The 12437-nt window shown below is 45.1% G+C and overlaps 1 protein-coding gene across 2 annotated transcripts in view; it reads right to left on the reverse strand.

Annotated features, from left to right (window-relative positions):
* Window positions 1-12437, reverse strand: part of LOC113517744 (uncharacterized) — a 110853-nt gene that overhangs the window by 64664 nt on the left and 33752 nt on the right. The gene's annotated exons all lie outside the window — the stretch shown is intronic.

Consider the following 12437-nt stretch of genomic DNA (forward strand, 5'->3'; position numbering starts at 1 on the left):
CTAGCAATGAGGCTGTCAAACACCATTCCTAACAATCCCTTTCCCCCCGATGGCCAGGGGTAGTCTCTATCATGATGGATACAAATTTAAATTCGAAAACGGAGAGGAGTAATTATAAACAGTTTGGCATCGGTGGCACGATGAAAATTCTGTCATAAAAAACATATATGTATATATACATAGCATTACAGTTCTAGCTTTTTTGCACGCAAATATTTTCTATTGCAAATATGTATTATAAATAACAATTCATAAAACTCGCAGAAAACCGCGACGAATGGATTGGCCACTACTGTTCCGCCTTCTCATTCTGCTTTCCCCATGAGGTCATCTTGTACGGTTTGGAAATGACGTGTTTATAAAAATATTTATCATTAAATTTGTTTCAACCATTATAAATTGGCTACTTAAAATGTAATTGATTTTTATAATTATGTATATTACTTCTGTCGTTACATACGTGAAGGTGTCGCTCTCTAGAGCCAAAATTGTCTTAACAATGTCATTTTTTTAATGGGTTGAAATTAGTATGGTAACCCCACATGCCCACAATTCATCCTCACACGCTTGATCCTAAATGGTCACGTACAGTGCAGTTTCAATAGAATTATCTCCCGCGAACGCTCACGGTGGAGTTTTTAAAAAATTAAGGTTTCTTCAGGGCGGGCAATGCGCACGTGACACCCTTAAGTCCATAGACAGTAACCATTTACCATCAGACAGGCTATAGACTTGTTTGCCACCTTCGTGGTATAAAAAAATAAAACCAACGCGGGTGTAAAAACCCTGTTAATTGCAAAACTGATTCTTTTGCAATCGATGGGGTTTCGAGTTTCGAGTCGAAAATTTCACCTTAAAAATACACAAAAAAAATAAGGGCGAATTAAGAAACCCCTCGTTTTTGGAGGTCGCTTAAAAACAGTAGGTAGCCAATAATTTTCTTGTGCCCATGCGCAGATACTAAAACCGGACAGTCGTGTCGCCTTGAACCACTTCACTGAGCCACTTTCTTGCTTGGCCACTATTGAAATCGGATGCATTTGATATTTTGCAAGCGTATTTCCCTAAAGTTATGGTAAAACCAAGAGTAATCCAACGCAGCATGGTTTTATGGTATATATCACGGATTTCCTTGATAGATCTACTTGAACCATATCAGCCTATAACTGTCCACTGCTGAACGTCTTCTCTTTGGGGTTTTCACAGTAGTTGCCACATTTGGCAGGCGGATTGGCAACTGCAATTAGGCTTTGAAGATGTTTTAAGAGGGACGCTGCTGCCTATTCCTCGCCCTCCCTTAGTCGCCTCTTACGACACCCATGGGAAAGGAAGGAGTGGCCTATTCTACACCGGGACTACACGGGATCTATTTGTATATTTAGGATCATGTACAGTAAGTACTGTACATGTAGTAGCATAGTAGTAAACAATTTACAAATGCGAATAAAAACAAACATTTTGATACAAGTACTAATTAAAATGGGTACAACGTTTACAACTACATACATACATTTGTCACTACGACGCCAGTATTTCGGAACTATTTCTACACTTTTTTTTATTTGAAAATAGAATGTTAACGTCGCGTGCGCAATTGGCTGACGTACTCTAGCGGATTACCAATGAGGGATGAAAAGTGAAGATGACGTCAAATCTAAGTGATATGACGTCATCACGATTTGACCATCATGATGTACTCACCAGAAATTAACCGCGATGATTATTTTATACCACGAAGGTGTCAAACAAGCATATAGCCCGTTCAATTTTAAAGGGTTACTGTAGCCTATGGACGCCTGCAATACCAGGGTTGTCATTTACGCATTGCTGGGCATGAAGAGACCTTAATATATCTCTTTTGAAGAACCCCATACTGTAGTCTCTAGGGAAAACCTCAGCAGGGAAATCATTTCACAGGCTGTGCATTCGCGAGAGAAAATTCCTTTGAAACCCCACTTTATGATACCATACACGTTCGAAAAAGAGCCGTCTGGTTAAACAAAATTAATTTAATCGATTTTTTTTCATTTATAAAAAACAACACAAGTTGATATTTGTAACAACATGGTTTGTATTTTACTTAAAAAAATCATAAGACTTATCTTTTTTTATGCAACTTAGAATGGCAAACATGCTGACGGCCCACCTGATGGAAAGTGGTAACAGTCGCCTATAGACATGAGCAGTACTATAGACATAACAGAGTATACTGTTTCGCCTATGATACCCCCCATGCGTTGCCATTCCTGAGGACACAAGTGTTATTCCTCTGTACCCTGTAAATTCACTGCCATATCCCACCCTTCAAACCGAAACATCTTTGCTAATATTGTAAAAGAGAAAGTGAACGGTGTGGACTGCCGCACGGTGAGCGTGGACTGTAGGGGCGTTGGTTCAGGCTGGAGTGAAACACAGGGATTACTATTCTGAAGCCTCCGGTACCGTCTGAAGAGAGTATTTTTTCTTCTTGTCCTATTTCTTCTCGAGTGTAGTGTGTCGCTGTCCGGAAGCGAATGCCGCTCGACGAGAGGCGGCCTATCTTTATACCCGCCCGCTCGCATGATAACGTTTCCAACTCGCGTTAGCGAATCTGCGCGAGCGGGACGGGGCGAGAAAGAACGAGACGCGTGTCTCTTCAGATCGGTACTCTATAGCGTTTATTTATTGCAATTTACAATTTCTTAATTCTATTTATTGTTACAATTTCTATTTCTATTCGTAGGTAATAATGACAACACACAAAGAAATACTTTATTTAACTTACACTATCTTAAATCTATGTAAAATCTATATAAAATAACAGAATACAGAAACGATTAACTAGGGACTTAACAACTATAAATTACGATTACATATATACAAATAATGTCGCGAACATAATCTCCCGCCGCAGCTCTCGTAGCTGGAGTTAACTCGTGTTCGCGTCGCTCGATGTCGATGTGGGCAGTATGATCAGCTTCTTAGTGGGTCGCCGTAGGATGCCCTTGTTCGTCCGCACGTCGACCGCTCGAACCTCGCCGTCTGGTCCAGGGTAGGTCGCCACCACCACGCCTCGCGGCCACGTGTTGCGAGGCAAGGTCCCATCAGCTATCAGGACCAGGTCGTCCATTTTGATGGCTCCGTGTGTAGCTCGGGGCTCCCGCCGGTGTTGCAACTCGGGTAGGTACTCCTTCACCCACCGGTTCCAGAAGCAGTCAGCTAGCCTCTGGCTGGCACGCCACTCCTTGTGTCCCGCCGCGTCGCTCTCTGTGAAGCTGCCTGGCAGTGGGACGCGCGATGGACCGCCCAATATGAAGTGATTGGGGGTTAGGGCGCTGTCGTCGTCTGCCGATGTTGACACGTGGGTTAGCGGTCGACTATTGAGGGTGTGCTCGACCTCGACCAGCAGAGTGTGGAGGACTTCTTCCTTGGGCGCCCGCTCGTTCAACGTAGTGGCTAGTGCGGTCTTCACGCTACGCACCAGCCGTTCCCACGCACCTCCCATGAAGGGTGCGCTCGGGGGAATGTAGCGCCACCGGATGAAATGAACTGATGACTCTTCTTGGATGGCTTCCTCGGCTGCTTTCTTCAGTTCGACGTCAGCACCTTTGAGGTTGGTGCCTTGGTCGGACCATAATTCTGTGGGACACCCTCTGCGGCTTATGAAGCGCCGCAGGGCCATTATGGCGGAGTCCGCGCTGAGGCTGCCGGCGATTTCTAGGTGGACTGCGCGCGTCGTTAGGCAGGTGAAGAGCACTCCGTATCGTTTCTGGCGAGTGCGGCCCACTGTCACGGTCATAGGCCCGAAGTAGTCTAGGCCGGTGAACGTGAACGGTCGTTGATGATGCGCCAGCCTGCTCTGTGGATGGTTGCCCGTTGATGGCTGCGCCGGTCTTGCTCTTCGTAGGCGGCACAGCTGACACCTCTTCAGTTCACTGCGGACGGCGTGTCGTAGGCGCAACACCCACAAGTGTTGTCGCACCTCGTTCGTGGTGATCTCGAAGCCGCCGTGGTGAAGTTTCCGATGCACCCATGCGATGTATAGGCGCACCCAGGCGTGGTTTCCGTCGACGATGGGGGGCTCTCGTTGCTCGGCTGACAAATCGGCGGCGGCTGCTATTCTCGATCGAAGTCGCAGAATGTCGTCGTTGTCTATGACGACTGACAGCTGTATGAGTCGACTGGATGACGGCAGCTGTTTTCCTTGTTTCAATACTGCGATTTCGTCGCCGAACGCCTCTTGTTGTATCGCGCGAATCCATAGTCGTCGCGCGCGATCTAGGTAGTGTGTGTCTATGGGGATGAAACACACAGATGGACTATTGCTGTTCTTGATTTTCATCTTCGTCTTCTCTCTATCGACTTTCTTCGTGCGGGTCCAAGTGGGGTCGGCGCTCTCTTTCTTCTTGTTTCTCTTTCGGATGGCGGTGCAGCGTTGACTGGTCGGTCACAGGAGGTCGATGAACTGCAACACCCGTGCTGAACTGCGAACAAGTTTCAACCAATTAGAAAAACGTGACGGATCGGGTAATGCTATAGACAACTGCGTCGCGTTCTGTAGCTTGTGTACGCGTTCTTCTCCCGTTTCCGCTTGACTATCGTCGCTCGTACTATCTTCACGCGGCCACTGCTCTTCGGGGAGGTACAGGAAGTCCGGCCCACGGAACCATCTATGCTGCGAGCCGAAGTCCGTCGGTGGGTCGCGTGTGGCGTCGTCTGCTACGTTGTGCCGCGTCGGTATCCATCTCCACTCGTTCGTCTTCGTTTCTTCGACGATCTCGGCGACTCTATGCGCGACGAACGGCTTGTATGCGCGAGGACCGGTGCGTAGCCATGCGAGCACGGTGCGTGAGTCCGACCAGTATACTCGGCGAGCGGGCTTCAGGTCGTGTTCTTCGACTGCCGTGCGCGATAGGCGACACCCGAGGACGGCCGCTTGCAGCTCCAGTCGCGGTATCGTGGTCACCTTGCTGAGTGGGGCCACTCGTCCCTTTGCCGCGATCAGCGACACGTGGACCTTGCCGGTCGCGCTTACGGCCCGCCAGTACACGGCACAGGCGTACGCGTCCGAGCTGGCGTCGACGAATGTGTGCAGCTCCGCTGTATCGGCCGTGGCTACCTCCGGGTAGCACCGCGGCACCTCCAGCGCGGACAGCCGTCGCACGTGGTCCATCCAGCTCCGCCAGGCGTCCGCTTCCCGTGGTTGCAGCTCGGTGTCCCAGTCGATACCGGTACGCCACGTCTCCTGCAATATCTTCTTCGCCTGTATGGTGATGGGAGTGGCGAGGCCCAGTGGATCGAACAGCGACATGATTGCTCGTAGCGCTTCCCTCTTCGTCGGCGTCTGTTCCCCGCTAGCTATCTGTGGCGGAAGCTTGTGTCCGTTGAAGTTGAAGCCTAAGGTGTCTTCAGAAGGTCGCCATACCATCCCCAGTATCTTCTCCGCGTCGAGTTGTACCACGCTGTCCCCGCCGGTGTCGGAGAACGCGGCGCGCACTTGATGCGAGTTCGACGCCCACCGTTGGAGATAGTAGTTGGCTCGACCGTGGATCTGTGCGACCTGTCTTGAGACGCGTACGGCTTGCTCTTCCGTGTCGAAGCTGGCGAGGTAGTCGTCGACGTAGTGGTTCATGACCACCGCCGTTGCTGCCTCCGGGAACTCTTCCTTGTACTGTTCTGCGTTCTTGTTCTTGACGTAGATCGCTGTACACGGTGACGATGTTGCGCCGAATATGACACTCTTCATCCTATATTCCACAGGTGGACCCTCTCGTCGATCTCCTCGCCACAGGAACCGTTGCATGTCCTTATCTTCTTCCCGTATGGTGACCCGCATGAACATGTCCTTTATGTCCGCCGTGACTGCCACCCGTCGTTGCCGGAACCGCATGAGGACCCCCGGTAGCGATTGAAGTAAGTCGGGGCCCGGCAGCAGCATGTCGTTCAAACTGATGCCCTTCGTCTTGGCTGCTGCGTCGTGCACGATCCGCAGTTTCCCCGGTTTCTGCGGGTTGATGACGGCGAAGTGTGGCAGGTACCACACCCGTTGGGAACTCCGTGGCGGGGCGACTTCAGCATACCCGTTCTTGAGTAGCGTGTCCATTTGTTGTTCATACCTCTTCTTAATTTCTTCATTCTTGTCGAGTTTCCTTTCGACCAGTTGGAGACGTCGCATTGCCGATTCGTAGTTGACCGGCGGCACAGGGTCGTCCTTCTTCCATAATAACCCCGTCTCGTATCCTCCCGCCGGTAACGGACGAGTTTTCTCCTCTAAAATGCGTAGGGCGCGACGTTCCTCTTCATTGTAAGACCTCTTCGGTGCGATTCCCAGCGATTCGAGCGCGAAATGTTGCTTCATCATTTCTTCCATCGATTGTTCCTCTTCATGTGTCGTCACTATGTGGCTGATTCTGTGCACCTGCTGTCTTGTCCTGCCGCGACTCGTACCGTGCAGTACCCATCCCAGATCGGTGAGTGATGCGACCGGCTGCGTGTCGGATCCTCTTCTAACTTCGTGGGCCAGCAGTAGGTGCCAGTTGTCTTGCCCCAACAGTACCGTCGGTTTGCCCTCTTCATAGACCAATTCCCTCTCTATGTCCCGCAGATGTGGACAGCCCTTGATGACGCTGCGTGGTACCGACTGCGGTGATAACTGCAGTCTGTCCATCGTCCGTGCCCCCACTGTGTATTCTTGTGAATTCCGCCCGCGGATCTTGAAGTGAACACGCGTCGATTGAGCTGCGTTGATCCGTGCCCCGGCCACACCTTCCATGTAGAATGGTGCGGGGGGACCCGTAGCACCGATTCGCTCCGCCACCGTCGTCTCGATGATGGTGCAAGTCGACCCGTCGTCCAGTAGCGCGTAGGTGTCGCACGTTCCCGTGGGACCGGTGACTCGTATCGGCAGGATCTTCAGGAACGCGATCTTGTCGTTTTCCCTTGCCGATGCGGTGACTGCGGCGGACTTGTCCTCGACGACGTGTGTCGTTACTTCATTCTCCGGCTGTTGTCGCGTGGTGTGCAGCAGAGGGTGATGAGTCTGCGTGCACTCATCTACTCCACATCTCTTGCTCTTGCAGGCGTGGCGAAATCTTCTCACTTTGAGGCAACGGAAACACAGCCTATGAGTCTTCGCTAACTCCCATCTCGCCGATGTGTCTGCTTCCTTCATCGTCTTGCAGTCCGATGGAGCGTGTCCCTCTCGTCGACACATCGGGCACGGTGGTGTAGCGGGTTTCTCCTGCGTCGTGTATGTCTTCGCCGTCTTCCTAGGAGCGGACTCCCGCCGGTCTTCGGACGGTATCTCCTCGGCGGGGGCGAAGTTTCCACATCGTGCGGCGGTCCTTTGCAGGAACTGAGAGAGTGTTATGAGGTCCGGTTGTCCCTCCGGTTGGTCGTTGGCGAAATCGTAGTACTTGAAGCGTAGTACCGACGGCATCTTCTCTGTGACGTTTCTCACTATTTCTTCGTTGTAGAGGTAGTGACTCTTGTTCAGCGCTCGTATCGTGGCGACGACGTTCTGCACCTTGCTTGCGAAGAGGCAGACGTCTCTTGCGTTGTCCGAGAGTCGTGGTAGCGCGCGGAGTTTGTTCAGTTCGGCTGTGACGAGTGCTCCAGGGCGGCCGAACCTCGCGGCTAACATCTTCATTACTTCTTCTGTGGTCGTAGACCCGACGAATAGGGAGCGTGCCGCGTCCTTTGCGGCCCCCTTCAAACTTCTGCGCAGTCTTGCTAGGTTCTCTTGTTCTGTGAGTTGACTTGCGCTTTCTTCATAGGCCATCTTCCATGGTAACCACTCGCTCGACGATCCATTGAAGACTGGCAACTCGGTGACTCTTGACGCTGTGGAGGGCAGTATGTTGCGAGCGGCCATCTGCATGGCGATCGCAAACTCATTACAATCGATGCCCACCTTCAGCACCGGTTCTTCTTTCTTCATCGACTGCATCGCTGCTGCTATCGTAGGCATGGCGGCATGTGGGTCAACGTGGCGTGCGTGGTCCCGGTGAAGTGCGTCGCTGCTCGGCTGTGGCGGCGGCGCTCTCGAATCCTCTTCAACGGGTCTCGATGGGACGAACCCCTGACGCTTGCCGGTGACTTCTTCTATCTCTGGTACATGCGGCTCCATCGTGAGTGCCAGCGTGCTTCGATGAACCCAATCCGACGTTCGTTCTCTTCTGACGGTAGCGTTGTCGTCTTCTATTTCCTCGTCGTCTTCCGATTCGGCTTCCAGGGCGGCGACACGTGCAGCAGCCAATTCCACCTCCTTTCGAAGTAGCTCCTCCCGTGCCTTGGCCAGAGCCTTCTTCTTCTGCGAGGCCGTGGTGCGAACCGTGCGTGCCGTGCCGTGCTTCGGTTCCTTCTTCCTTGCTGTCTCCTCTGTCGTTCCTGTGGCTTCGGTAGTCTCCGTGGCTCCTGTGGTCGTCGTATCGCCGGACGTGTTCGCAGTCGATGTGGTGGCGGCGGTAGACGACGTGGCAGCGACAGAAGGCATTCTGACAGCCGCAGACGACGTGGTGGCAGCAACGGACGGCGTGGCAGCGACGGACAGCGTTCCGGCGGCCGTAGTCGACGTGGTGGCGGCGGACGTTGTGGCTTCGGTGACGGCGATTTTTTGTTGCGACGACTTCATGTTTCTCGTAGTCGGCATTTCAGCGATCCGGCTTCAGAATGGTCTTCCTCCAGCGATCCGGCTTCTCGATGTACCAACGGTGTTCCTCCAGCAATCCGGCTTCTCGAAGGACCACGATGAACGGTGTGGACTGCCGCACGGTGAGCGTGGACTGTAGGGGCGTTGGTTCAGGCTGGAGTGAAACACAGGGATTACTATTCTGAAGCCTCCGGTACCGTCTGAAGAGAGTATTTTTTCTTCTTGTCCTATTTCTTCTCGAGTGTAGTGTGTCGCTGCCCGGAAGCGAATGCCGCTCGACGAGAGGCGGCCTATCTTTATACCCGCCCGCTCGCATGATAACGTTTCCAACTCGCGTTAGCGAATCTGCGCGAGCGGGACGGGGCGAGAAAGAACGAGACGCGTGTCTCTTCAGATCGGTACTCTATAGCGTTTATTTATTGCAATTTACAATTTCTTAATTCTATTTATTGTTACAATTTCTATTTCTATTCGTAGGTAATAATGACAACACACAAAGAAATACTTTATTTAACTTACACTATCTTAAATCTATGTAAAATCTATATAAAATAACAGAATACAGAAACGATTAACTAGGGACTTAACAACTATAAATTACGATTACATATATACAAATAATGTCGCGAACAGAAAGTGAGTATTTTCATTTGTTACATTTTAGTGTCTTACCAGCTTAGCCAATCACTATGAAATTTAGTATACAACATACTATATGAGATAAAGAAAGATATACATAGACTTTAATTCCGGTCAAACATCATATACCGGTAACGCAGACGAAGTTGCTGGTGAAAACTAATACATTATGTAAATTTAATTAATTATTAATTAATTAAAAAATAATAATTAATCCATTATACAAACATATATGTATGTATATTCAGGTAATGAAGTTGGTATGACCATTTTACTTGTCAACTGAGAAACAACACGCGTTTTTCAGTTGTATTTTTTATATAAGAACGTGTGTAGCAAATAAGGTTCAAAAATGTTTATGCTCTGTTTTTGAAAATGAAAAGACACGTCTTCTTACTACATTGTTTTATTGCGAACTAAAGTCAATCCTTTTTTACTAATATATATATAAAAATTAATGCCACTTTTCGTTGTAATTTTAGAACTCAAGAACGGGCTCCTAACCAAACCAAATGTTTACGCTTTGTTCGGACTATTTAGTAGATGGTTTGTGTGAAGTTTGCACAAAATCATTGTTAATAAAAAATTAAAATCATCATGTTATTCATTTATCACATATTTTGTAACAAATGAATTCAATAAATGGCCGATCATTTTATTAATGGGGATTTTTGTGGCAAATTCAAACTTTTTTTAAGATGGAGATTGTGCTGCCAAATTGAAAATTTTTTCAATGTTGACAGTACAAGCATGTTGTTTTGTCATTCATGCGGTCATTCACAAATAGCTAGCAATTAATAAAATATTTTTTTGTTTGAATAAATTAATTTGATGTTAATTTTTTTTTATTATTATTATTATTTCACTTTATACTTCTTATAAAATATTGGGTGACAGCGTGTAGTATGTTTGTGTGCGTAAAGTATGGACGTAAGGTACATCAGCATGGATTGGTGTGTGGACTGTATGTTAAGATTGCATAATTATATTCCTTTATCTTTATGAACAATATACCATAAATAGCTCCAACAATACCTCTTCTTGTCTCAATGTGTTATTTCAACGTTGTACATGTCTATAATTGTTGCAATTGCTACATGTAAATCTTTTTATAATATATATTGTCATACGTATATGTTTAAATATAATAGAAGACTGTCATCATTGTGTTGTCTTTCATTTGACTTCTTTGACTTATTGTGTCTTCTTTTATTTGCATATATGTATGTACGTGTGTATATATGTGTATATGTGTGTGTGTGTATATATATATATATATATATATATATATATATATATATATATATATATATATATATATATATATATATATATATATATTTAAATCGCAGACGACTTCTTGCGTCTTTTCACTTCCGATACTTATTGCATCCCCCACTTTCAGTAAAATTACAATTGTTTTGAAAGTGAATATTATTACTTTATTTCGTGCTAAAATCAGTACCCATAATTATATTTCTTTTAAATAACAGATATCAATATTCAATTTTCAATATTTCTAGCCGACGTTCCGGAGTCCGTTCATAGCGGGAATCATATGGCACATTTGTATATTCCGTATATAGTTTGTATGTCATGCAAACTTCATGCGTCCATTCGTCTCGCAGATCATGCAGCACTCAGTATATTCGTATACTTATAATATTTTGTGTAAATTTAAATGCGTCCTTTTAAGACAGACACTATATGGCGCACCGTATATTTCATATGTTATGTATTGTATTTAACTAGCTTTATGCGTCTCTTTATAATGGAAATCATACGGTATTTTACGTACTTCCATATACTTTTTAAATTTACATACATGCAAGGTGTACATTAATTAAAAGACTTTTTTTCTAAAAACATATTCTTGTTTTATTTAGAAAATTAGTACAGATATCTATTAAATAAAATTATTGATAACAAAGTAAATAAGATTTCTCATAATAACATTAAACAAAAGTATTTCTTTATTTAAGTCGTATTCTTTTATAAATTGTCTAAGAAAATCAGTACTAAACTCTGTTAAATGAATGTAATGAATACAAATAAAATTTCTTACAGTAACATTAAGCATCAACATTTTTAAATCGAAGCACTTTATTATTTTATTTACCTAACAAAATCGGCACAATTCTAATCCTATGAAATAAAATCATTATTCAGAACAAAGCAAATAAACACTTTTAATTATATAAAAGAATTTATAATTACAATCAAATATTTGTTTTATCTTTGTAAGAAAATCAGTACAATCTGTAAACTTATAAAAAAATGTTATAAAAACAAACAAGACCTCTTATAATAACATTAACTAACAAATTTTTTAACAAAAATCACATTATTGTTAAATCTATAGTAAAATAACTAACGTCAGCAATATTAATAAATCTGTAAGCTTAATATAAATAATATTACTTAGATTGAACACTAACACGCACATCTTAATTATATTAATATATGTATATTTTAAATAAAGAGTCATATTAAAAGATAAGCAAGTTTTTGGAGTAAGTTTGCTTCAAATAAACCAATGTAATGATAATTATCCTATTTTTTAGAATAAATATTTTGAATAAAAACTTTAATTTTGAGCCAGTCTTTATTTTGTAACAGTTCTGGGTATTGTCCTTTTAAATTTTCGCATTCTAATTTTCTGGGAGGTTTTTTATTTTGTATATGGCTCTTGAAAAATTTGGTAACAACTTTCTTTTGTTCCATAGACCAGGGTACTAAGTTTCTCTTTTTCCCTTTTTCAATTCTTTTATCTGTTATTGTCATCACCTGGTGATTAGGTTCAGATATTTTATTTTCAATCCAAATTCCAGGTTGTACACAAGAATTTTCAACTGACAATTGTGGTGTGGGTAAATCAAAATCTAAAATATCATCATTTACAATTTTTTCTTCTTCCTGCAATTCTTCATTTAGATCTAAATCTATTTCATCTAAACCTTTCCCTCTATAAGCATCTGCTTTTCCATCTTCCATAAGTATTAGAAGTTTTGAAATTTTAGCAGTTTGATACACATCATCTGGCAATCTATACGATTTCTTATGAACTTCATTAGTATGCCCCATGAACGTAGCTAATTGTTCCAGATCATTTTCAGACATACTAAATATTTGTGATAGCGTCGCTAAATGTTTTCTCAGTCTTGTGGAA

The sequence above is a fragment of the Galleria mellonella genome, unplaced genomic scaffold (assembly GCF_026898425.1).
Source record: "Galleria mellonella isolate WM207_F2 unplaced genomic scaffold, CSIRO_AGI_GalMel_v1 utg93, whole genome shotgun sequence".
In the NCBI taxonomy this organism is placed as follows: Eukaryota; Metazoa; Arthropoda; class Insecta; order Lepidoptera; family Pyralidae; genus Galleria; species Galleria mellonella.